At 35.2% G+C, this 26,416-nt stretch overlaps 1 long non-coding RNA gene across 3 annotated transcripts; it reads left to right on the top strand.

Moving 5' to 3' along the window:
* Positions 1–8,609: 8,609 nt before the first annotated feature.
* LOC149662836 (uncharacterized) lies at positions 8,610–9,947 on the top strand. Of its 3 annotated transcripts, none has more exons than XR_016368637.1 (4): positions 8,610–9,015; positions 9,126–9,234; positions 9,473–9,535; positions 9,622–9,947. It is a non-coding gene; the product is annotated as an uncharacterized LOC149662836 (long non-coding RNA). The 3 variants fall into 3 exon arrangements; XR_016368636.1 differs by having other exon boundaries at positions 9,473–9,647; positions 9,722–9,947; XR_016368635.1 differs by having other exon boundaries at positions 8,862–9,015; positions 9,473–9,947.
* The last annotated feature ends 16,469 nt before the right edge of the window (positions 9,948–26,416 follow it).

Genomic DNA, 26,416 nt, shown 5'->3' with positions numbered 1-26,416 from the left:
CTATACATTTTAAACCAATGAGAAGATCCTTCTATGGTGACGCGTTCAGGCAACCGGGCCTAGTACTAGCCACCAAAGAATAAATTAACGATGAACAATAAATTTCTCATATTGTTCTTTTGTTTATACGGATTTTTCTATGGCTTTATAAAAGGAGCTAGAAAATTACAAAATTATTTATTTATAACTGCATTCTATGATTTCTGTACCATTTTGATCTAATATGATTTCTACTTCTCTCAAAAAATTAATGACGTAATTCAACATCTCATCTGATTGGCTGCGAGGTCGCGAACGACGCGAAAATCTTTGGCATTTCAAAGATTTTCGCATCGCTCGGCGTAAGAAGCGAGCGAAGCGTGCGAACAAAAATACAAAATTTCTAGGTGTGGACGGGAAGCGTAATGCGCGCGCTAAGCGAGCGAACTCGCGAAGCGAAAAAAACAGTGTGGACTTGCCTTTACGCTTTAATTACTTTTACGGAATTACGTACTGAACTTTTGTTTTACGGGACAACCAGGAGGAGATTCTGTCTGCAGACTTTAAACATGAAGTATTGAATTCCACCGGGCTAAAATAGTTGTCAGCTATTTTTAGAATATGTAACCACATCAAAATTTCAAACCACCCGAAAATATTATGGCATAAAAATTTTAAATTCTCCTTAGGTTAATAAACTTTTCCTTTAAAAATTTAGTTAAAAATAATCCCCAAGGTCACTAGCAAAGTACATAGAAAGATCCAGAACATTTTCATATGCCCTATGTCCCCCTTTGGACTGTATAAGTTAATAAATTTGACCCTGAAAAAAGGAAGCAAAACAGAAACATAAAATAACCCCTCTAGCATGGTAAGCCTAAGAAAATCACATCCACGTGCTAAATGACATTTCCTCTCTAAAATTCAATTCGTTTGGAGAAAGAAAAAATCCGATCACAAAATACCGATAAGAAAGCTTAGAAGGCGTCGTAATGTCGCTCTGATCCCCAGTTGACCCGCCCCACCCCTTTAGTTGACGTGGACCAAAATCTCTAAGTTCTCGAGAAAGCTCTAACCCCTTGCAGATTAAGTTAGAAAAACCGCTGTCAGGAGTGACCACTCTTCAGACTAGTAAGGTAGAATTTGGCTACATCCGGAGATGGACCGTGGAATTCGTTCGGGTTAAAAAAAAGTTAATTAATCGCTGAAGGAATTGAATCCCCTTCCGTGAAATCAGAAAAGATATGATGAAAGTGCGCGATGAACGGAAACCTAAGAAGAAAAGTAAATTAATCCCCGAAAAGGAATCCTTTGAATTGTGAGTTATTTATTTTAAGAAATCATTTGAGAAGATCCAGGTCTGAGAAGAACCAAGAAAGAGATTGGAATCGTAACGGTATCTTATTTTTTATCTGAAACTGGCTCTGAATTAAGTTTAATGAATATGGTTTGTGTTTAACGGAATGATTAAATTTAAAAATCCCCCTACCAAACAAAACCCCTTTAAGTATGGAAAGTCTTTGAACGGATATAGATAGTTTTCACACGTGGAGGATTATATCATCTACACCAGGAGGTAAGGCCACCGAGTAACAATGGAGAACCGAGCGACGTAAATTAAAAACATTTCTACTTGAGCTGAATACCGTGCAAAAATATATATTCCAAGCTTTGCTCGGTCTCCAGCGCAAGTAGAACCGTTTTTATTTTACGTCGCTTGGATCTCCCTTGTTACTAGGTCACGGCACATTTTCAGCTCAAGTAGAACCCTCAAGTAGAAATGCCGGCCTTTAAGAAAATTTTTCATGGGAAAATGCCATAATAATATTTTTAAACAACATGTCTTTAAAAACCATTGACAATGGTTTCAAAGTGTCAAGCGAAGTGTGAGCATGGCCTAAGTTGTTAAATGTAATTTTGACAATTGCACTGACAGTTATATTCATCGCATTTCGGCTATATCTTCAAATATATTAAAAGTTTAAAACTTATAATTTGAAACCTGGATAGTTGAAATTAAATACTTCATAAGAAATTTCAAAGTGGAAATTGCAAACGCGGCTTCACTATTTTTCTTAATTGTCTTCAGAATAATGTAACTCAAGTTGATTTATTTGTAATTGTTGGCTTTCATATGTAACTGTTTGTATTTTAATCACAAATGTTTTCCTTGTAAAACATTTAATCACTGCCCATTAATTTAAACCTTAAAAATAGTTTAAAGGAAACGTTCCATGTTAGAATTCTTTTGACTTTATTCGAAAGAGCACATAAAATAATGAATATTACAAATTGGAACCGCGTGTCTATCTACAATATTGATGAAGATAAAAGCAATTCAGTTCTCTTAATGAACCCTACGGGTTAGTATTCCCTACGAAAAGGTTGAAATAGTTGTATTGGACTACACCACCTGACGGATTCGTCCAATTGGATTCGAGAGCCCCGTTTCGCCATCGTCATAATTAAGCCGACTTTAAGGATCCAGTCAGTAATCTTAATCGCTTATATCTTCTTTAATATTGTAGTTAGACACGTGGTTCCAATCTGTTATATTCATTATACGCTCTTTATAATCAAAGGCAGTAAAAACAGATGGCATTTATGTAACAACTGAAAATATGTTAATGATAATAAATTTTCCAATTCATAGTTTTTAATGAAGGTACCAATTATTTAATTGATTCAAGACCCGTAAATTCTAAGAGAGCGATAGCTCTCTTAGATAAGACTTCATACCGACTTTAATATATAAGGATGGTTTTTTGATTGGTTATAACTTTTTTTGTATCGTATTAACTGCTTTGAAAATATTCCACAGAACTACAATTCGGGCCCTCAATATGTGGTTAAAATTTCAAGAAGATACACCCATTAGTTTATTGTATAAAAAATAAAGTTGCTAATGGTGGTTTTCATTTGCATAAATTTGTCAGTGTTTTGGTGAAAAAGTTAAATTTTCCCATAGAAATAACATGGAGTTTTTTTCAAATTTAGCCATTTTGTGGCCACCTTTTTGACATGAAATATTCGTTTGTTACGTTTGGGAACGGTTTTATATCAAAATTTAAACCTTTTTCTAGGACCATTTTTAAGGTTTTTGAGAAAAATTAATTTTAAGTATGTTTAATTTTAAATTTTAAAAACTACCCCAATCTGCGATATTTTAGCATGGCTACGCTGTTTTATTGGTAAATATCAGCGCGACCAATATTGGCCTTTTTTTACGTATAGTTGCGTCATAATAATCCGATTGTTTTTTCTTAATGCCTTTTGGTTGAAATGGCCTATCGATAGTGAGATGAGACTGCTTTATAGTACAGGAAAAATAGGTTTTAACCCTGAACAAATTGAAACAAAGCTGAAAATTTCAGATCTTATAGATTTTTGGGCGCTCTGTAACGTGGTGTGGTCTCCCACACTCTCCCATTGGAGGAATTTCCGCCATATTGGAAAATGGCGGACAAAATCGAGAGAACGTTTAATAACTCCGGTTCTACTTAACCGATGAACACGTAATTAGGCTTCAATTGTAGATCGCATTCAAACACATAATTCACCTCGTAAGATATTTTGTCCAACAACTAGCCGGAAGTTCCCAATCTGACCCTGAAGATTAACCTCATATAAAAAATGGGGATTTATAGCATTAACGGTTTCTATTTTCAGAATAAGTTTCAAAAATTAAACATATAGTTCCTTTTACTGACAAATTTTGTTTTTTTATCTGATAAGAGCTATAATGTATAGTACGGGAGAGGGTAAAACAGCCTTTTTACCATCATAAAACTTAATGTTTTAATATATACCATTGTTCGCCCACACTTGTCAATACGGCTAAAGTTGAGTTAAAGCGTGTGAAACAAAGTTGACATAACCAAGTGTATACTTTAAATGAAGATTATGGAATTGAGCTTTTGAATTAGCTTCTCTTCCACCAACAAGTGCGGTCAAAGCAACATTCAAATAGAGTTTATCACCAAGTTCAAACGTGGCTTGGAAGCAGCCTAAATGCTAGAGAATGGGGTTGGGGACAGGTAGGATCTGAACTCAAACCAATCGTTACCACTCTACAACCTGCTCCAGCTGAGCTTTTGCATATGATCCCTCGTAAATGCAAGGAAGTCTGTGATTTGAAATGTGAATGCGGTAAAACTGGTCCAGTCTGTTCTTCAATTTGTAGACAATGCAAGGGAGTATCTTGTTCAAATGAACATAGAGATTTTGAGGCTCAACCTCAAGTAGAGGACTATGATTAAACTTAAGCTTAACCAATATTGATAAATATACTAATATACAAGTTGGTAAACCAAAATAAACCTCTCCGATACGAGACGCAATTAATAATATCAGAAGTATATAATACTTCTCTTCGAGAGAAGTGTACCACAAAGCTGGGTAAGTGTAACATCACTCTTCCCAACATCGGAACATTTAGAGCAAGGTTACTAAAACGAATCACATACGCGATAAATAGTTCCCTCATCATTACTCTATTAGCGTTTAATTATTTGGCAAGACGCACTTGTGCATTTTTGTCCCACGTCAAGACGAGGTTTGTGGGGTGATTGCTGGGGATTTAGTGCAAAACAATTATAGAATTCACCTTACGGTGCGATGCCCATTTGTAGTTTGATCAGTGGGAAAGCAAACTAAAAGGGTGAGCCTGGGAAGAATGACGTTACATAACTAAAGCATTAAGAGGACACAGAGTGTCATCCTTCTTCTATTATCCCCTTCTGATAATATTAAGAAAATAATTAAGAAAATATAATTGATATTAATTACTTTAGTCGTCAGTAGTTTAACGTAATTCTACTGAAGTCGTTTTAAGAAACTTAATTCCTAAAATAATTTTAAACATAGCTATTGTTGACGTTTGAATTCTAGCGTATGCCTCTTTAACAATTTTTGGAGTTGGGAGTAGAAGCAAAACGTTTGCTCCGAATTGCCAACTGCGGACGCGGTGACCGACACACAGACAGACAGTCACCTTTCCGTGACGTCATCGTCACTTAAAGATGTAAAAATATAGTGGGAATAATATATTTTAGGTTTAAAACCCTCTTTGCCTTTATTTCGCTTGAAACCGTTTCGAAATACTCAAATATTAGATTTGCCTTACCTTTCCGGCTGGATTGTGAACTTCCGGTTAGTTGTAGGACAACATATCTTAGGATGAATTATGTGTTTGAAAGTAATCTACAATTGAAGCCTAATAACTGGTTAATCGGGTTAGTAGAACCAGAGATATTAAACTTTTTCTCGATTTTGGAAATGTATTCTGACATGAGTTAATAATATGTTAGCTCCCTATAAGTTACTCAGGCAATTCATTTTTATACTCCAGCGTTTTCTCCCGCGCCGCCGGCTTCCCAATTATATGCGACGCTCTGCGGCCGCCGCGTGAACGAAAATCTTATTTACTCTTCTTTCCGGTTTTTCCCCGGAAGCGCGTGTAGTGGAAGCTAGCCAATGATATCGGAGCTATTTAAGCAGCCGAATATTTCGCTCAGTAGCCTCGGTTAAGAAAACAGTTAAGAGATCAGTGGATTGGATATAGCTCAGTTGTATAATTTTCTGGTTTCAAGTCACAATAATAACTCTTATCTTTAGCATTCTTTATCAATATCGGCAAATTTCATTGAGTTTTGCATTTGTTTTTTGTCTCAGTACTGACACAAACGCCACGATTTAATGTTAAATTGTTAAAACATAAACATTCACGAGTAAAACACTGCATTGGTGAAAAAGCAGCCGGACGACTAGAGGTCGAGGAGCAGTACGAGCGGGATTTTTTTTTCGACAAGAGAGAGCGCAACATTCGGATTTTTTCCCGCGCGGACGAAATGAGAAGAAATCGCTGGATACATTACGCCTATGGAGCCTGAGTAACTTATAGGGAGCTAACATATTATTAACTCATGATTCTGAATATAGAAACCATAAAATGCTTTAAATTCCCATTTTTATATGAGGCTAATCTTCAGAGTCAGATTGTGAACTTCCGGTTAGTTCTAGGACAAAATATCTTAAGAGGTGAATTATGTGTTTGAAGGTGATCTACAATTGAAGTCTAATTACGTGTTAATCGGTTAAGTAGATCCGGAGTTATTAAACTTTTCCTCGATTTTGTCCGCCATTTTCCAATATGGCGGAAATTCCTCCAATGGGAGAGTGTGGGAGACCACACCACGTTAAAGAGCGCCCAAAAATCTATAAAATCTGAAATTTTCAGCTTTGTTTCAATTTGTTCAGGGTTCCCTCCATTTTTGGGCTAAAATGACTGTACTATTAATATTGCCGCCGTGACAAATTACCCCGTTTGTGGCCGCCATTTTTTTTAAAGGGGAAAAAAATTTGAGAGTGGGTCCTTTTTCGTTGCCATTTTCATATTTTTTGAGGATTTGCTCATGGATGGATTTTAAATATAATATAAAGTAGGTTTCAAGCTTTAATATAAGCCTAATTTCATAATTTTCCACCTTTTTATTGTCCCACAATCTATTTCTAAACTCAGCACTTTTTTAAGGCGGTGAAATTGCGCTAAGCCTTGGCTCACCGTTAATTTTTGCCATTTATAAAAATGTTTACCTCTTGTTGTTACTTCGCCTTCTCGTATCGTCGTATTTTTAAAGTTTAGACTTTGAAAGTAGTGCTTAGTTTTCTTAAATATTACTTAATTGTATAAAATTTCAATATTATAATTGCCTAAAACGTCCGTATTAACGAATTCAATGTTTTTGTTGAAGGGACGCGCCTTGCATTTGAATTTCGTTCCCTCGAAACTACCCCCTTTAAGAGACCGGCCGCCGGAGGCTTTTTCTTTAAAGCCCTCTCGGTCGCTCGTTCAGCCCCGAAAAGGGCCGAAAACAGCTGTAGTGACTCTGTTATTTACCAAAAATGTATGCGGTCAGTGTGTTGTTTTTGCATTTTAATGCTTCTAATCGTGGTGCACGTCGAGGTTTACGAATCCAACGTGTGTTGCGTAATGAAAATCAAGGGTGGATACTATATGATCTAATGATCTATGCTTTAAAAGGAATTTGACGGCGACAGTCATGCAAAAACGGTATTAGGCCTTGCCAAAAGTTGACTAAGCTATAGTGAGCCTTCGTCAGTCAATGATATAAGAAATTGACCCTCGGATATCCTCTGACTAGGAGATGGTTATAAAGTTACTAACTCTCGATTTTGGAGGTAGATACTGTCTAGTGACACTTAAAGTAACGACTTAATCTTATAAACAGACTAACATCATAAGCCCATATCGTAAATTCACCGATGTTGATATCTAAGCTTACTTGAAATACCAATACCAATCTTTTTAACTCAATGAATCTTAAATATCAACATAAAAATTATCTTCTGAAAGAGATATCTACTTATATTCCATTCAAATTTCTCGCAACATTTCAAATTAACGAATAGAAATGTGCAAATGAAGTTCAAACTGGTTAATTGGGCAAATTGCTATATTGGTCACCATTACCGATCACAGATAGATTTGCGTCCTTCAGTAGTGTTTATTATGCTTGTGAAATGGTAAGCGAAATCTGTGATTAAAGTTTAAAATAGACATGAGCAAAAACGGCTTTATTCATATCAACTCGATTACCGAATATCTAAATTTGACTAAAATTAACAAAATATTCTATTCATGGTTAAAAATCTTGTTTGAAGCAGCAAGCCATCTAATCCTTATTTACCTTCTTTTGAAAAAAAAAATTAATAGGTTGATACCTCTTTCAGTAGATGATTCATTGATATTTCAGTTTCATTGAGTTTAAAAAAAATTAGTTCCACCATTGGTTGATTTTCAATATTGACCAATCGACAATCACAAATTTTAATAACTAAATCACAAAAACCGGTTCAAAACCATATTAGTTTTGAAACGATTAAATTATAATTTTAAACATATATACTAGTTAATTCCTCGTAGGTAATTAGTTTATTTCCTTAGTGAAATTAATGCTGAATATTATATACACAAAGTAAATAATAAATTAACTTCTAAAATTTAAATGTAAAGTGTGTGCATTATTTCCCAATTAATAAAAGATATCCACCTATTTTCATTCAAATTAATTACTAATTTGTGGATAATGGATAGAAAATGTCGAGCTCTAATTGCGATATAGCTAAAATCAATCCCACGGGCTATTTATAATACAATATAACCTTTGCCCTATGTTTACTGTTTTGAATTTTATTTGTAAAATTTAAAACATAAAATAATATTACAATTTTTTTAATTAAATAATTATTAATAAATTTCAATAAAATAAATTCTGGTTAAATACATAACACTACTTTTTATTAATTTTCTGAAATTATCAGAGCTAGATATCAAAGACAAATTCTGAGAGAGCGATTGCTCTCTTAGATAAGACTTCATACTGCTCTTAATGTATAAGGAGGGTTTTTTGTTTGGATGTAGTTTTTTTTGTATTGTATTAATTGTTTTGAAAAAAATCCACTGAACTAAAATTCGGACCCTTAATATGTGGTTAAAATTTCAAAGAGATCCCTGCATTAGTTTTTTTATAGAAAATAATGTTGCTAAGGGTGGTTTTCATTTCCATAAAAAATTAAGACATTTTGGCAAAAAAAGGGAAATTTTCCCATAGGAATAACATGGGAAATGTTTGCTGTGATGGCCAAATTGACTCGAGCATTTTTTGAAGACTATTTATTCGATAGGTCTGAAAATGGTTTTAAATGAAAGGTTGAACATAAAACTGGTGCCTTTCGAAGTTTTATTGAAAACAATTAATATTAAGTATTACTTTTTGTACTTTTAAGCACATGCTTAAACTTACGACCTTTTATTCTGTTGGACTTACGTGTTTTAGTCCTGGCTAAAATGATAGAGAAACGTACTGTTGGACTTACGCTGTTTTACCTCTAATAGAAAGACTGAGCGAAGATTTTTGTTTAGACAACGCGTGTGGCTGTGTCGAGCTTAAGGCGAATTTTTTAACTTTTCACATAAAAGAAGGGGTTAATTCGTCCTCATTTTATTTTAATTTCGTAAGTTAAACCTTATTATAATTTAATACAAAAGAATTTAAATTTAGGATTTAGCCGATAATTTTTAAATTTACTGATTTCACTAAGCCTTGGTCAAAATTTAAATACAGCTGATTAGCCTGATTGTATGTAGAGAGAGACTAGAGACCAATTGGCCGTGTTACGTGCGTTTTAAGATGTTTCACCTGGTGCCATCGGCCAACGATAGCCGCTAATTAGGTAATTTGTTTAAATTAAATCAATTGTGCTATGATTTTATGCTTTGTTTATCTTGTCAACATGGGTAAGAGTAACGCTAGTTAATTCAGGATACCGTTATCTAATTTGCTCAAATCAGGGTAGAAAACAATGTGCTCTTTAGTACACATGTGCTTTTAGCCGTTACCGCTATTTCCATATCTCCATTGAATTATTAAAAAATGGCATTTCTACCCAAATAATTGAAATATTTAATTAGGTAATGCTTTATGGAAGACCACGCTTACTACAGAACCACCAACGTAACATCTTTGTTTACATTGTAAATTATTAAACACAAGAAATAGCACTGCCGTTAACGGTGATTTTCCAATGAAATAATTAATGACTGCACACCTTATTTGACAGCTGGTACACATTAATAAACTGTAGAGGTAAATTTTACACCTTAACTTAATGATGAAACCTGTGGCTCCGCTAACTAAACGTTGGCGATAACTTTTCAAAGGAAATAATGACAAACAGAACTGTATAGATTCTTTCATTTAATAAGATTTTACATTCGCATTACTTAAATTCAAATTCTACATTAAAGGTAAAAACCATTGCTGTTAATTGAATCTCTAACATATGTTTTCTAAATTTCAACATACCAACGTAGCTCTGGCAATATGAGGTTGAGTTTTTTAAAGTCGTTTATAACGCGATGTTTAATTAAATGATATTAATTTTGGTTTATGTTAAATGTGTAAACAACTGTTCAGTGGTTTCATTTCTCATTTCTAATTATTTAAATTCAAAGGGCTGTATTAACTTTTAAAGGTGAAAACAATTGCGGTTCCGATATACGAACATAGCTCTGCTTGTTTGAGGTTGCATTTTTTTAAAGACGTTTATAATACTATTTTGTTTAATCAAATGGTATTAATTTTGGTTTATGTTAAATATGTAACACACTTTAAGTCGCATAGAAGAAGTAATAAACATTTGACAGCTGACTTGGCCAGTCAGAGGTAAACAAATACCGGGCTGCCAGGCTGTCTCTTACAAAACAAAGTTGGCCATTCTCGCTTATGAGAAATGTTTCCTTGTCATATGCATCTATGTTTGGCCTGTTAGGAGTCCCAGGACTCCCGACTGAAGTGAAGATTTCTTTTTCCCGGAGCATAGCCTACTCGATCACGCGCAACACGTCGCAAGCTGCTTGCGCTATAGCGCGAGTCAGGGTGGGAAATAAAGGATTTTTTTTGAACTGGACATTAGGCCAGCGACCCTCCTGACTTGGAATAAATAAACTGGTCCGTGACCATTGACTAGAGCATGTCGTCTGCTAAAGAACGCAAGCTGCATCCGCTATAGCGCGAGTTGCCTTGCGTTGTCGAGTGCGTGATGGGGTGGGCTATGCCCGGAGTCCCAATCCACGAGATTTCAAATCCCCACTAGCATAGCCCACTCGATCACGCTCTCTTTTTTTTTCTCCGTTTTATTATTGACGAGCTAGGGCTATAAATAGCCATACAGCTCCAAGTGGACAAGATTACAAGTTACATAGAAGAAAAACAATGTACATGAAATAGCTGAATAATCCGCAAATCTCTTTTCCCCTGCTAAATATTTTGAAGAGGGCACTTTTTAGGCGTATTAACAATCTTGGATCATCTTTGTGGACGTTTAGGGTAGACCTGATTATTGTGTTTAAGAAGGTTTTAAGCTTAATATCAAACAGACGTTAGTTAATGTTACAAAAAAGTTTGAAATTGACAATCTCGGATCGCCTTTGTAAAGTTTTAAGGATATCTGAATTTCATATTGGGCTTATGAAAAGTTTGAGCTAAAGGTTAAACAGACATAAATCAGCGTTTTAAAAAATTGTGTAAAACTGTCAATTTGGTCCTATTTGTGGAATTTTTAGGGGAGCGCCTCGCGTTTCAATAAAGGGTTGTAAAAAATTGCATTATGTTAATTACAATAAGAATACAAACTTTCAATGAGTTACGTTTTTATTTTTTGGAGTATCATTATAAATAAATGACTGATTGAGCTAAAGTTACGGTCCCCTTTTTATATGTTTCTGCTTAGTGTAGATTTTGAAAATGTAAAACAGTTTCTTAACAATCTTAATTAAAATGAAGTTTGAAGGAGCAGATATTAATCAAAAATGTCTTGATTAGAATCAAGTCCTAAAAAATATAGATAAGACTGAGGTTATCACTTGTCTGAAGGATCAGATATTAATTTTTCTTTTTAATTGAAACTTAAAGGCATGCTTAAGAAAAAACAACGTTCCATTACCGTTTTCCGTTGAAATAACTTATTTTACAGGTAATCAATTTCAAAAATTTACTTATCTCGGGTTTTCGGGCACAATTCCATTCCCCCAAAACATTTTATCATTACATTAATTACTTTTGAGAGATAACGTGTCAAAAAAAGCTTTAAAACAATAAAAAACTGAATGAGCGGTCTGTTTAGCCATGACCAAAACCTTCAAATCAGTGTTGCTAATGTTAGAAAGTGGATGTTCCCACTTCCATTTTAAAAATTTGCCGCATTTCCCACACCCCCTTTTTTACAGTCATATTTATCTGGACTATTTTATCATACTAAGTTTAATATGGAATAACACTCCGCATGGCTTTGACAATATGTACAAATGCTATAAAGCTTTAAAATTCTCAAAATATGCTTTCTTTTTTTTTCAGTGCCAAACTTAAAATCACCGAATTTATTTCAAAATGTCGCTTGAAATTATTAAACCGGATAAAATTTTCGAAAATGCACTAATTTTAACTGTGCAGTTAAAATTAGTGCATTTTTGAAAATTTTGCACTATTAACCCTTGAACAGGAAAATTCCGACATTTGATTGATTTCGGAAAAATATTACTTTTTCCCCACAGAGCCTAAAACCAAACCTAAATCTCCCACGATGTGGGAAATTACCCACACATTGGCAACACTGCTTTAAAAACAAGCACACTTTCGAGACATGTTCTGAACAAATTAGTGCTTAACCCTCTAATAGTACGACCACGGAGAATTGATGTAAACTGTAGTTGAAATATATTCATGTGCGACCTGCGGCACTGAATGGTCTCTAACCATTGTTTGAAACTAGAGAGAGAAATAGTGAGCAGCATTAATCATGTCCTGAGCTATGAGAATGAACAGTATGACTGTTGACTGAAGTACACTAGACATTACATCATTTTGCATAACCACGAGTAAAAATCTAACTGTCCCTACTTAATTTTCCGCCATTGTTTTAAAACGTATCCACTGCGAAGCATGCCGGGCACAAATGAGGGAACCTTTTAAAACTCAATGTCATACACGTACTCTCCCAAAAGTAATTAATGTAATGATAAAATGTTTTGGGGGAATGGAATTGTGCCCGAAAACCCGAGATAAGTAAATTTTTGCAATTGATTACCTGTAAAATAAGTTATTTCAACGGAAAACGGTAATGGAACGTTGTTTTTTCTTAAGCATGCCTTTAAGTTTCAATTAAAAAGAAAAATTAATATCTGATCCTTCAGACAAGTGATAACCTCAGTCTTATCTATACTTTTTAGGACTTGATTCTAATCAAGACATTTTTGATTAATAAGTGTTGATTCCGTGGTTTCCATCTTCGGCAATAGGACTTATTAACTGTTGAAGGTGTTGAGATTGTTCCGGAGTCAAAATTATTCTACAATCCTCAACAACAACATTGTTATTGGTTTCGATAGGAGTAGTAAGAACATCTTCGGTTCCATATAATGCTGGATGAGTAGCATAATCTTCGTTTTGAACTTGATCATCGAATGAGTTCATTCTAGATATAGCCCAAAGTTGATTTGGAGAATAAGCGTTTTCCGTGCTTAATGAATGGTGATTCCACGAATTAACAAGAGTCCTACTAGACGCTCTGATTCTTGGTAAAAATGTGTAGTGCAAACTAAATAAATGACATTTGTTGTGCGCGTCCAACATACCATTCTCTTCCATAAACATGAAAATGCTTTTATAGTAGGCAGAAACTACTCTATTAACTTATCCCCAAAGTCTCTCTATTTTTTGGTTATGCACAGATAATCCAGCAATGAAACTTCCTCTATTAAGGCCTCTATTTTCTATCATGTATCTTGCAACTTGTACATTTTCAGTTCCCTTATCACCTCTCACACGTAGCGGCAATCCATGTTCACGTACCCCTTCCATGAACAACTGAAGGACACTATGAGCCCTGTTATTAGTTAAACATTCTAAATATATGATCCTTCGACTGTATCCATCAATGCATCCATGAAAGACGATCCGCCATGAAATTAGTTTGTGGTTACTGTCTATGTGCCTGCAAGTATCGTTTAAAATATTTCAACAATTGTATATGTACATGTACAGGTTATTTCTGATAAGTCCACCTTAAAATTTAAGGGAGGGTTCTTTGAGTCAAACTGAACAGCAATGGTCAAAGAATAAGGGTTGTACTAAAATTTTCTATGGAGAGATGGACCCCAAAAATAGGAAAGAACGATTTTCACTAAGCAGCATTATTCCAGCTCGTTTAATATTTATCGATAAATTAATCAAATTTCAACCAAAGAATGTTATTAAACTGTTAAAGGGAGGGTAAAAATAATAAACGATTTCAATCGATTGTTCTATACTAATTATAAGACCTAAATTCATAGTGAAACAAAGAAAATACCCCTCGAACCAAAATATTGACAGTTTTGGAAAGATCCCGGTCTAATGGAATAACGCCAGGTACTTAATGTTTCTCTATAGGTTTTAATTAGTAGAGGAATCGATAAAAATCACTTTACTTTTCTTTTCATACACTCTTCACTTGCACGTTAACATACAGGATGTTTCATAAAGGCTTTGGTTGTATCGAGAAAATTTGGTTGATTTTTATTCAAAAGCTCTATGAATATTACCACAAGGGATATGATCTCCTTATGATATCACTAGTGTTTGTAATTTTTTCCGCAAATCAGAAAATATAAGAGCAGCAATTAAGCGAGCTTTGAGCCAATTTTCGAACTTAAAAAGAATTAATTTATAAACAAATATGTTTCAGACTAGTTTGTTCTCTTAATGGTTAGGTCTCTCTAACGCCTTCAACGTTCCTAAATTATAAGTAGGGGTGTGCGAATACCACTTTTTGGGTATCGAACCGGTTATCGAATACCCGAAAATTTTCCTTATCAAATACCGAATCGAATAGTTTTTTCCGAATCGAATACCGAATAGTTGGGCCTTGGTAATTTTTTTCCTTCCCGATTAATCGCGAATAGTTAAGCCTAGTAACCGCGAATATTTAACCCTAATATTCGCGAATACTAGGCCAACTATTCTCGGTTAATCGGGTAATAACCCTAATATTCGCCAATAGTCAATACAAAGCAAGGGGAAGAACATTTAGAAGCTCCTAAGTTTCAAACTACCTTTCCTCATTGGTGGTCAAGTATTTCTTAAAATTTTCCTATGCACTTGCTGGTAGTTTTTGATGGGAGACAAAAAAAGCTGGGATGATATTTTTTAAATAAGGTGGGTCGCTCTAGTGCCGAGGACCTAAATTAAAGGTAGTTGAACTTTAACCGAATATTCAGTTCGGTATTCGATATTCGAATCGAATGGTGAAAATGGGCTTATCGAATACCGAATCGAATTATTCGATTCGGTATTCGATCGAGTTATTCGATTGAAACGGTTAACCGCACACCTCTAATTATAAGCTTTTGCTATAGGGAATAGGGGTCACTAGACTATTGCGTTCTCGGAGAATTTTTTCGTCATTCCGAATTCACCAAAAACAAAGTGACAAAATATTGTGAAGGGAAATGCAATTGAAAAAATTATTTTTAAGGTTTAACTTAGGGCTGTGCGAATAATCGAGGACTCGAATATTATTCGCCGGTTTCGAATCGATTATTCGAATCGGCGAGTCGAATATTGGATTTTTGAAATCACCGATTATTCGAAATTTTGAACGATAAATGGAAAGAAATATCGAATAATCGAAGTGGATTCGAATATTGATTTAAAAAAATGCGAGGAAAATTCGAGGAGATACCGTGTTCTCTATAAATATTTTATTATAGATGGAAGCTGTTGTCAGTGTTGCAGTTACTTTTCAACTTGTTAAATTGGGTTTTCTTCATTTTCCCCACGCTTCAAAGATAAGACAAACCGTGGGAAAGTTTTGGTTTTGTGTTTTTGACTTTGGAAAAGTTTTAGTTTGGTTTCACTCTTAAAGATTATTCGAGTTTTGTTCGATTATTCGACATTTTTTTTCAAATATTCGACATTTTTACGACTATTCGCCTTTTTTTCGAATATTCGAGGTATTATTCAACTATTCGTAAAATATTCGATTTTTCGATTAATCGAATCGGGTTTCGAATAGTGATTTACTATTCGAATTGTATTGGAACCGAACTCAAAATCCACTATTCGCACACCCCTAGTTTAACTTTATAATCGGGAGCTAACAGTTGGCCAAGGGGTAGAGATAGTCTGACGTCATGCAGCCCTCTGCCTGGTTGGAGTATCTGCATCCAACCGTTAAGAGGGATAGCAACACCAGTAAGAGATAGAAGGGTGTGACATTTCAAGGTCACAACCGTTAGTTCCCTATACACCTGTCCAAGTTACGTAATTTTCAAACAGCCCCTAAGCGTGAAGCAATTTTTTTAGATTTTATTATAAACCACAATATTCAAATCCTATTAATTTCGCTTAATCAGCAAACTCTCACTTAAATTCTATTGGTCTCTTCCGGAAAACATTTAATATAGCTCGAAAATTTCATAGAACAAGCCTCATTCTTTTTAAGGGCCTTTTAATTTATGAGACTTATTATTAGACTTATTAGAAACATTCTCATTCTGCATAATAACAGGGACCCTTGAAATATGGTCAATATAAAATCGTAAATAAACAACAAGCTTTAAGCTTTTTCTTTTCTAAAGCTTTTTATAGAAATGCCGATACAGCTGCTTACCACAATGCATTAGCTCCTTGAACACTATATCGCCGCCTCCTTATGGAGTTTCTGCGCCTCATAGCACGTCCAACAGGATCTAATTCATTTAGTCTTTCTCGGATGCGCCATCTTGGTACACGAATACCTTGTGATCGGAGGCCCCCGATCACATATGTTACTCCAATATTTGGGTTTGTCGTTAATATGGTTGAAATGTGCTGATCCAGTTGTTCATTTGATATCTCAACATTTTCGTTGTTAATTGACAACAGTTCTCGGTGGCGAAATAAAGTTCTTACGTTTAACCCCAGAAATGATGCAGTTCTTCCCCAGTTGAATCCAAGGTCGTTCCTACAATACAATATTTCTTCCCTAGTCACTTGATAAAGCGGCCTTCCAACACTTCCATCGTGTATAACGGGACACACATATGGATCGTCTTCCGCGGCTTCCACAGACAACACTTCCTCTAGTTGATTAACAAGAACAGCCAAAGTCTCGTAAATGTTATTAATATGAGCAGCTATTGATTCAAATTCATTTGTCACACGATCTGGGTCTGCAAGAGCGTTATTTTCTAGAACGGTTATAATCGCTGATAATATGCCGCAATGACCCTGCAACCTCCTGTGATAGATTTCCAATAGATTTAAATCGGAACTATAACGATTTCTTGCAGCCTCTTCAAAACAGTGACGTAGCTCATTGAGATATTCTTGAACTTCATTCACAAAAATATTGTGCAATAGAGTTACGAAAGTTAAAATATAAATGAAAGGTTTCATTTTAATAGATGAAGTCAACGGAGTTCTTAAATCTTCAACCGAATGTCATTTAGCGATCTTCTATTTCGAGCTATGTTCGTTTTAAGGTTGAACTAAAACTATGCATTTCAACAGGGGTGAAGGATTAGGGGAACTATGGGGCGCCGTTTCGGACAAAATTCAAATAAACTGGATATCAATAATTTAAGAACGGACATCAATAATTTAAGAACGGATATCAATAATTTAAGAACGGATATCAATAATTTAAAACGGATATCAATAATTTAAAACGGATATCAATAATTTAAAACGGATATCAATAATTTAAAACGGATATCAATAATTTAAGAACGGATATCAATAATTTAAGAACGGATATCAATAATTTAAGAACGGATATCAATAATTTAAAACGGATATCAATAATTTAAAACGGATATCAATAATTCAAAACGGATATCAATAATTTAAAACGGATATCAATAATTTAAGAACGGATATCAATAATTTAAAACGGATATCAATAATTTAAAACGGATATCAATAATTTAAGAACGGATATCAATAATTTAAGAACGGATATCAATAATTTAAAACGGATATCAATAATTTAAGAACGGATATCAATAATTTAAGAACGGATATCAATAATTTAAGAACGAATATCAATAATTTAAGAACGGATATCAATAATTTAAAACGGATATCAATAATTTAAAACGGATATCAATAATTTAAAACGGATATCAATAATTTAAAACGGATATCAATAATTTAAAACGGATATCAATAATTTAAGAACGGATATCAATAATTTAAAACGGATATCAATAATTTAAAACGGATATCAATAATTTAAAACGGATATCAATAATTTAAAACGGATATCAATAATTTAAGATCGGATATCAATAATTTAAAACGGATATCAATAATTTAAGAACGGATATCAATAATTTAAAACGGATATCAATAATTTAAAACGGATATCAATAATTTAAGAACGGATATCAATAATTTAAAAACGGATATCAATAATTTAAAAACGGATATCAATAATTTAAGAATGGACATCAATAATTTAAGAATGAACATCAATAATTTAGGAATGGACATCAATAATTTAGGAACTGATATCAATAATTTAAGAAAGGACATCAATAATTTAGGAATGGACATCAATAATTTAGGAACTGATATCAATAATTTAAGAAAGGACATCAATAATTTAGGAATGGACATCAATAATTTAAGAAAGGACATCAATAATTTAAGAATGGAGTAGTTCGCTTGTCTACCACCAGGTAGAGCCCTTCATTTTGCCCAGTTGATAGGGGGTAGGGAAATGTCGGCCCTCCAGTCTTTGGTCGCTCTCTCTAGTAAGTCAAATGTCCCCACAATAGAGTTCCCTATGGCACGCCAAACAGGACATAATTCGCCTTTATTTTCAAATATAATTCAGGATTTTTGAAATATAATTCAGGATTTTCAAATATAATTCAGGATTTTCAAATATAATTCAGGATTTTCAAATATAATTCAGGATTTTCAAATATAATTCAGGATTTTCAAATGTAATTCAGGATTTTCAAATATAATTCAGGATTTTCAAATATAATTCAGGATTTTCAAATATATTTCAGGATTTTCAAATATAATTTAGGATTCTCAAATATAATTTAGGATTTTCATATATATTTCAGGATTTTCAAATATAATTTAGGATTTTCAAATATAATTTAGGATTTTCAAATATAATTTAGGATTTTCAAATATAATTTAGGATTTTCAAATATAATTTAGGATTTTCAAATATAATTTAGGATTTTCAAATATAATTTAGGATTTTCAAATATAATTTAGGATTTTCAAATATAATTTAGGATTTTCAAATATAATTTAGGATTTTCAAATACAATTTAGGATTTTCAAATATAATTTACGATTTTCAAATATAATTTAGGATTTTCAAATATAATTTAGGATTTTCAAATATAATTTAGGATTTTCAAATATAATTTAGGATTTTCAAATATAATTTAGGATTTTCAAATATAATTTACGATTTTCAAATATAATTCAGAGTTTTCAAATATAATTCAGAGATTTCAAATATAATTCAGAGTTTTCAAATATAATTCAGAGTTTTCAAATATAATTCAGAGATTTCAAATATAATTCAGAGCTTTCAAATATAATTCAGTTTTCAAATATAATTCAGGGTTTTCAAATATAATTCAGAATTTTCAAATATAATTCAGAATTTTCAAATATAATTCAGAATTTTCAAATATAATTCAGAATTTTCAAATATAATTCAGAATTTTCAAATATAATTCAGAATTTTCAAATATAATTCAGAATTTTCAGAGAGTAAGGACGGCCTTATAACCCAGGTTTTACCCCCCTTCTTTCCCCCCCCTTCAGGGGGGGGGGTAAAACCCGGGTTATAAAGCCATCCCTGGGGTGGGGAGGGGGATGGGGGGAATTGATGACGTCACGTGATGGTGTTGGAGGGGGGGAAGATGGGGGAGGGAAATTGATGACGTCACGTGATGGTGCTGGCGGGAAATTTGAATTTTGAGCCACCTGGTGGTGGTTTTCTTGATGACGTCACGGCTAATTTTTGATGACGTCACGTGGCTGATACCTGTAGGGATAGGCTTATGCTATTGTAGGCTTATGCTATGGTAGATCCTGGTAGGCTTATGTTATGGTAGATTCTGAAAGGTAGACTTATGCTAGGTTATTCTATGCTTATTATTATTATTAAAATCAGATTTTAAATCAAAGAACATTTAATTAACGTGATAATAACATACATAATTAAGATAAATTAATAATAAATTAGTTAAATATTTAAAAAAACCTCCTCCTTAAACTTGATTCAAGCCGTATCTGAAGATGTTTTTTTTCTATACCGGACTAATAAAGCGCCGTTGGTAGGAAGTCGAACCCTGGAATGGAAACTCAAATGTTGTTGAAACAACACAGAGCTGGACGCATTACCACCAGGCAACCACACGGTTTGTTAATAAGCTCCTTTTACACTTTTTTAGTCGCCGTATATGATTTTGATACTGTTTAGCAATTTTCATATCGTTAATTTTTCGATTTGCGGTAAAAGCTTTTAGGAAAGCTTTCGTACTTTTCTTCTTACTTCTATGAATAAGATAGAGGGCGCTATACTGCCCACATACGCTACTTTCTAGCCTCTGAAGATGTCGCTTACCAAAAGTCCATTTTCTGCAGTTTAAAGATAAAAATCTTCTTATACTAGGCAGAAATGGTGGCAAACCGTAGCTATCGAAATAATAGCCTACACGAGCTCCGTCTATAAAGACCGATACCCAGTGAGACCCCTTTTCATAGTGCTGATCTAAATTTATAATTAACGATGCGGGATATTTGGTAACCTTAGGTAACCTATTTGACGCGAAAACACCCAAAAAGTTGGGCGTATCTGATAAAGCGAGAATCAAGTCTACGGTGGTAGTTGCTGACATTTTAATAATCTACAATTACGTTTCTATTTTTATCGATTTGAATCATGCTTTGAAATTCGGCGTATACAATGCAGACTGCGGCTTCCGACAAAGGTTTAGCGAATCCCATGTCCAATCTTAATTGTCCTTGCTTAACGGGGTTCCAGTGGTTTGTTTCGCTAGCAGATAGGTCCGGTGTCAGATCAAAAGCGTAGAGGGTTAACCCGTTGGCAAACTCGTCGGGAGTAATATCGTTACCGTCGTCTTTATAATGAATACCCGTGCCCGCGAACAATGTTTGATAAGCTTGTATATACAAGTTTTTACCGAAATCAGGAGTCAACGGTTTCGAGGGTATTTGTTCGTTATCGAGGTACAGAGACAAAAAATTTAAATCCCAAGTTAAAAAGTTAAAGGGATTCAGAGCGTAACTGCTCTTGAACGCCGCGTTGGAAACTATTCCAATAATGACGCGATTAGGCTGAGGGCCTAGATATATATTGTTAAAACACTCGGTGCTACTTCCGGTAGAGATAGTTTTAGTTTTAAGTTCGGTGCGCGTAAAATTATATTTGGCAGTACCGTTATTAAGCGCGGCTTCATGCGCTAACAATATTTTAGGACTGAGCTTAACTTTACGTACCGCTAGTGCTGCGTCTAGTATCTTGACTTTACAGTTTTTGAGAGTGGCTGTTTCTTGGCACATTAAGGCAAACTCGTCCTTGTTGCGAGTAAACACGACTTTAAGGTCCACACCGTTTAAGAGATATTCGGGAATATTAAACACGTCACTAAACACTGGTGTAAAAAATTCAATCACGGCCGATTTAGCAGTTTTAGCCATTCGGGCGACGAAACCTTTATTTGAAAAGTCGTCGAACTTTCCGGCTTCGTCCTTTTCCCATCCGGCCATCATGATGTGAGATTTTTTAGCCGCGGGTCCGTAATTTGAGACAGTTTCGATAAAAGAAGTGAAGGCGTAGTTTTGAGCGGCTGAAGAAACTCGGGTATTGTTCAAGAAAACATCGCAAGTTCTCCACAATGCGTGGCCAGCATTGTTCACGAAAGCTACCACGGCGGCATCAGGAAGATCACTTCCATCTTCGTTGGTGATTTTGACTTTGTTGTAATGCATGGTGTGGGCTACATCGATGTAGTTATCTCCATTGCCCGAGATGAGGTATTCGAGGGTAGAGCTATCACCAATGGCCGCCAAGGGTTTGGCCCATACACCTTGAGCATGTTCGACACTAGTTTGAATCGGCACAGGGGCAAAAATGTCCAATTCACTCTTAAGAGCTTGGAGAGAAAACATGATTTTTTCAGGAGCTAAATATATCGCGTGGCGTCTGCTTTGAATGACGGTGATAAACTGACAGGCGTTTAACTTTGCGTCTCTTTATCTTTAATCCTGAACCTTGCTGAGCAGCAGTCATGTTCTCATAAGTTTCCTGCAATCTCTTTTTCGCTGCACTTTTCACATTCTGACCTTGCATTACGTCACCAAGAATCTTTTGTCCCGTACTAATGGCTCTAGGTGCCAGATACTTTGCACCTCTAATTAATAAGGGGCGTGCCCATCTAAATAACCCTTTCAGGGCGCTTCCTATTCCGTGTCCTTTTTGGTGTGGTGTCCCGACAAATACTTTTGACACCCCTCCACCCCCTACCTGATCTAAATAATACCTCCTATACTCGCAACGAGACTCTAATGTTTGGGGTTTTGGCATGGTCTAAAGTGTAGTTTACAGGTCGACGTTCCAAACTCGAATGACGCGGCTTGGCCTAAACTATTCCTTATATCAATGTCTATAGTATCAAAGTAACGTTTAGCAACTTTAACGTAATGGGGAGAGTTAAATGATTTAGTTATAGTCGAACCGTGAGGTTTTTCGCTGTCTACGCCTACTATACGAAGTAGCGGGGCTACCGTATCGCCTATAAATTCATTAGCTACTATATCGGAATAAATAAACAATTGGTCGGGAATATAATAATTTAAATTAGCGGGAACAGAGCTTCTATACGATTGGCTGGTTTTATCTGAAGGGCAAGAGAAAGACGTACTTTGGCCTTTTGGGGTTTTAAATCCTAATATCCTTTTCAAAGTGGGAGAAAGAGCCAAGATACCGTTAGGTTGAATAGTTAAAGAAATGTAATCAGAGAGGGGATCCGAATCAAATTTAAACTTTTAACCGTATTGAAAGCCGTTTAACCCTGAAGCTATTTGTTTAAGTAGGGCTTCTAATGATTTGTAATAACCCCCGGGAACTATAAAGGCCTCGGCTTTAACAATAGGCTGTGATTTTCCGTCCCGACCTTTTTTATTTTCATGCGAGACCACCTGCACATGACCTTCCTCACTGGGTATGTTAAAAAAGGACATTGGGTACAAAACTTCTACTAGAGCAACCTCCCAGTCATCCCCGATCAGCTCTATAGCCTGGGGCAACTTGGTAGTGTACGAAGACGTCTTGTTGTTGTCATAAATTTTCATGCTAGCGTTGCTCGGTAGCGTTAGGTAAAAGGGAGACTGCATCTTTAGCCGGAATCCAAGAATTCATAGAAGGGGGATAGCCTAGCCACTTTACAAAGAGCTCCTTTTGTCCTCTCCTAGTCCGCTTACGAATTACTTTCTCGATCTTGTACGTCTCGGGTCTAGCTACCGACTGAAGTTCCATCCCGTAAAACACCCCCTTTATTGGTTCCCCGTTTAAATCTTCTAGTTTGAATACAGGAGGGCGTCTGTCAATTTTCCCCACTATTTTAAAAACCTCTATTGTGTAAGTTCGCTCGTACCCTTTTTCAAAAATCATCTTATTTCTACTTACTCGGACGTATTCGCCCACCTTTAATTTTTTCCCGTAAACTTTCTTTTCGCTAAAGTACTTTCCGTATACATTTTTAAAAACCTGAAGCACATTGGTGCCCGTAACTTCCAAAGGAGTCATTTTTATCGCGGAATGCACCGAGTTATTGTAAGCATTTACCAGATCATCTAAAACATCTATATATCTATTGGTATTCTTTTCTGTAAAATACCTGTACATGCGTGACTTTAAAGTTTGATTTAATCTTTCTACCATACACGCTTTTATATCGTCATTCTCAGTTGTAAAAAATATAACCCCTTTCTCCTTCAAGTATCCTTGTAATTGGGAATTTCTAAATTCGGTACCCTTATCCGTTTGTAATTTCCTAGGAACCATCTCTCTAAAGACAGACTTAAAAGCCTCAACCGTTTCAACACCGCTTTTGGATTTTAAAGGTACGGCCCAGGCTCTTCTGCTAAAGCAATCTATTACGGTTAATATGTATTTGTACCCGTCGTTGTACTGACTCAAAGAACGCATATCGTTCAAATCCGCCTGATATTGATCTCCTATGTTAGTTACAACCACCTTGTTTCTTTTAAACTTTCTAAAAACTCTCTTATGTAAAGTGTACGCGTCTTTTCCCTTTAACCAATCTAGTACTTGTTTCTTACTAATCCCCTTTAATTTTACTGCTAGATATAATTTTTCAGCACCCCCGAAACTGGCAGGGTGGGAAGGGTTAAAGTAGATACCTTCTAAAATTTTGGAGATTTTACGTACGCTGCCCATCTCGGAGACTCGGTTTTAAGTTTTTAGCTGCTGACTTGACACGAACTTTAGGAGCTCTAGTTCTTTTGATTTTAATTTGTTGGGGTATTGTATACGAGGCTAGAGGGGAAAAACTAGAAAGTAGGTTTGTAAATGCGTAAAAACCTCTAGGTTTTGGGTCTTTGTTAGAGGAAGGCTTGACAAATTCTAAAGCTATATCTCTAATATTCGAGCCGGGTATTATTGCATCATTAACTATAACTTCCCCACTATCTGTCCACCTAAGCTTTTCAGGGGTAGTGGACAACTGATCAACGATACTTTGTACATGCCCTATATATTTAAGGGGGATATCGTCTAACCAAGCCAAGTTATAATAGTTGGAGGTCGGTTGGGGGACCGTAGGTATAGGTTGCCTAGCGATATTATGTAAATTATTATATCTCTGTACAGTCTGTTCGTATAAGCGCCATTTTGAAGCTTCGTCTAAATCTTTACGAGCTAAAATAACATTCATCTCATTGTCCAATTCCGAAACTACTTGTTGTTGGGGGTGTGGGAACGGGTCGTTTTTAAAGGTAGAGCTAGGGACAAGGACCATTTTCTGAGCGTACTGCATTTTTTACTGACTACCTCCGGTTATGGCTCCGATAATTGAGGAAACGAGAGGGAAAAGGAAAGAAAAGAAACTACCGCCCTCCTGAACTAGTATATCACGTTTTGTTTTCCAAGATATTCTCTTATTAGCAATTTTTCTAAGTTTTGCTGAATGCTTAGCTAATCTAGCTTTCTGACTTTTATTTAATTTAACGTTACCGTGTAAAGTATTTTCAACACACTCTGCGATTGCGTCAATTAAGGGTTTCTTGGCGTTACGTAATATGATCCTACGTTGTTTTCGAGGGGATTTGGCAATAACGGAGAGCAAATTTCTTTGTGACCGAACGGCATAAGGCATAGTGACTAAATGAAGAGATGGCTAAACACCCAGCTACTATTATAATTATTTGGGGATGTAAACTTCGCAAGGGTTGTCGGGAAATATTCCTGTCCTAAGTCTATGATTCTCGGGGCATCTTTGGTGTAGATCGAATAATAAATATCCGAAAGGTAAACTAGTAGCGTCACGGTATGCGTCGACAGCGAAACGCCATTTATCGGCAAACATTTGTCTAGCTATTATTGAACTTTGCAATTTGTCTCTAGGAGATTTCATAAGAATAAGATAATGAGCGTTCAAAGAAACATCTCTAGAGTCTTTGGATCGATGGAATACGTTTTGGACGATATAAATTACACTCAAGTTGCGATGATGCGTTCCCTTGGTAAAAAGAGAACCAACTTCTCCTTTGTTCTCGGTCATCAAGTCATCAATGATTAAAATGCAAGGCTTACCGCCGGTATATTCTGATAAATCTGGCATGCCTTGTTTGAAAACCACAAATTTTCTCAAACTTTCGAAAAAAAGGTTGCCATTCACCGTAGAACCAATGTATTTCGCTTATATTAGGGGAAAACATGGCTTCCCTGTTCTCTAATATTTTTAAAACTAATTGAGTTTTCCCGCTTTGAGACGGGCCTGCTATCACCATGTTAAAAGGATTGTAGAAAGGATACATGACCTTACACTTTGACTTTCAACGAACTAATGAGATAAAGATTGTAAAGTGTTTGTATATATATATATATATAGAAGAGATCGACACGGAAATGAACAATTGCAATTTCGAAAATACATGGGATATTTAAGGAAGCATTGACGAAAAAATTAGTTAATCACAGGACATTTCACCGAGACGAAAATGACTAATTGATAATATTGATCAAAAAACAATATGGCTAGACTTTATATACATGCTGACTAAATAAATATCACCGGGACTGACTAGATAAATAAATAAATAAATAAATAAATAAATAAATAAATAAATAAATAAATAAATAAAAAAAAGAAGAGACCCCTCACAGAAACAGATACTGTCGAATGTGCTCAAACTCGGTAACCGTAAGGTAGCGTGCGGAAATCTTCAATCAATCTGACCTTATCCACCACAGTTCTTTAAACCTTGGACTGGTCGACACTTATAACAGTGTGATCAGCCTTTCGGCGTATTTGCTTGGGGATTGGTACTTGGATTGGTTCCGCCGGCGGTTCGTAAATGCCTATAAGCCCCATTAACCTATCCATGTTAACCAAATCTTTGGTGGTATGGTTAAGTCGGAACCCCTTAACCTTCATCTCGACGGCTGTCGATCCGGTATCAGGGTTCACAACTCGGTATGCGTAGTTCTTACATCCACCACTCGCATATTCTTCGATGTAGGCCTGGGGTCCGTACTTTTCAAGCTCATTGGTCATTTCACCGAGGAAATTCCCAGTTTCGATTTC

Source organism: Phalangium opilio, unplaced genomic scaffold (genome assembly GCF_054372755.1).
Source record: "Phalangium opilio isolate 3A_F unplaced genomic scaffold, DU_Popi_V2 ptg000063l_1, whole genome shotgun sequence".
Lineage (NCBI taxonomy): Eukaryota > Metazoa > Arthropoda > Arachnida > Opiliones > Phalangiidae > Phalangium > Phalangium opilio.
This window is presented reverse-complemented; position numbering and strand designations above follow the sequence as displayed.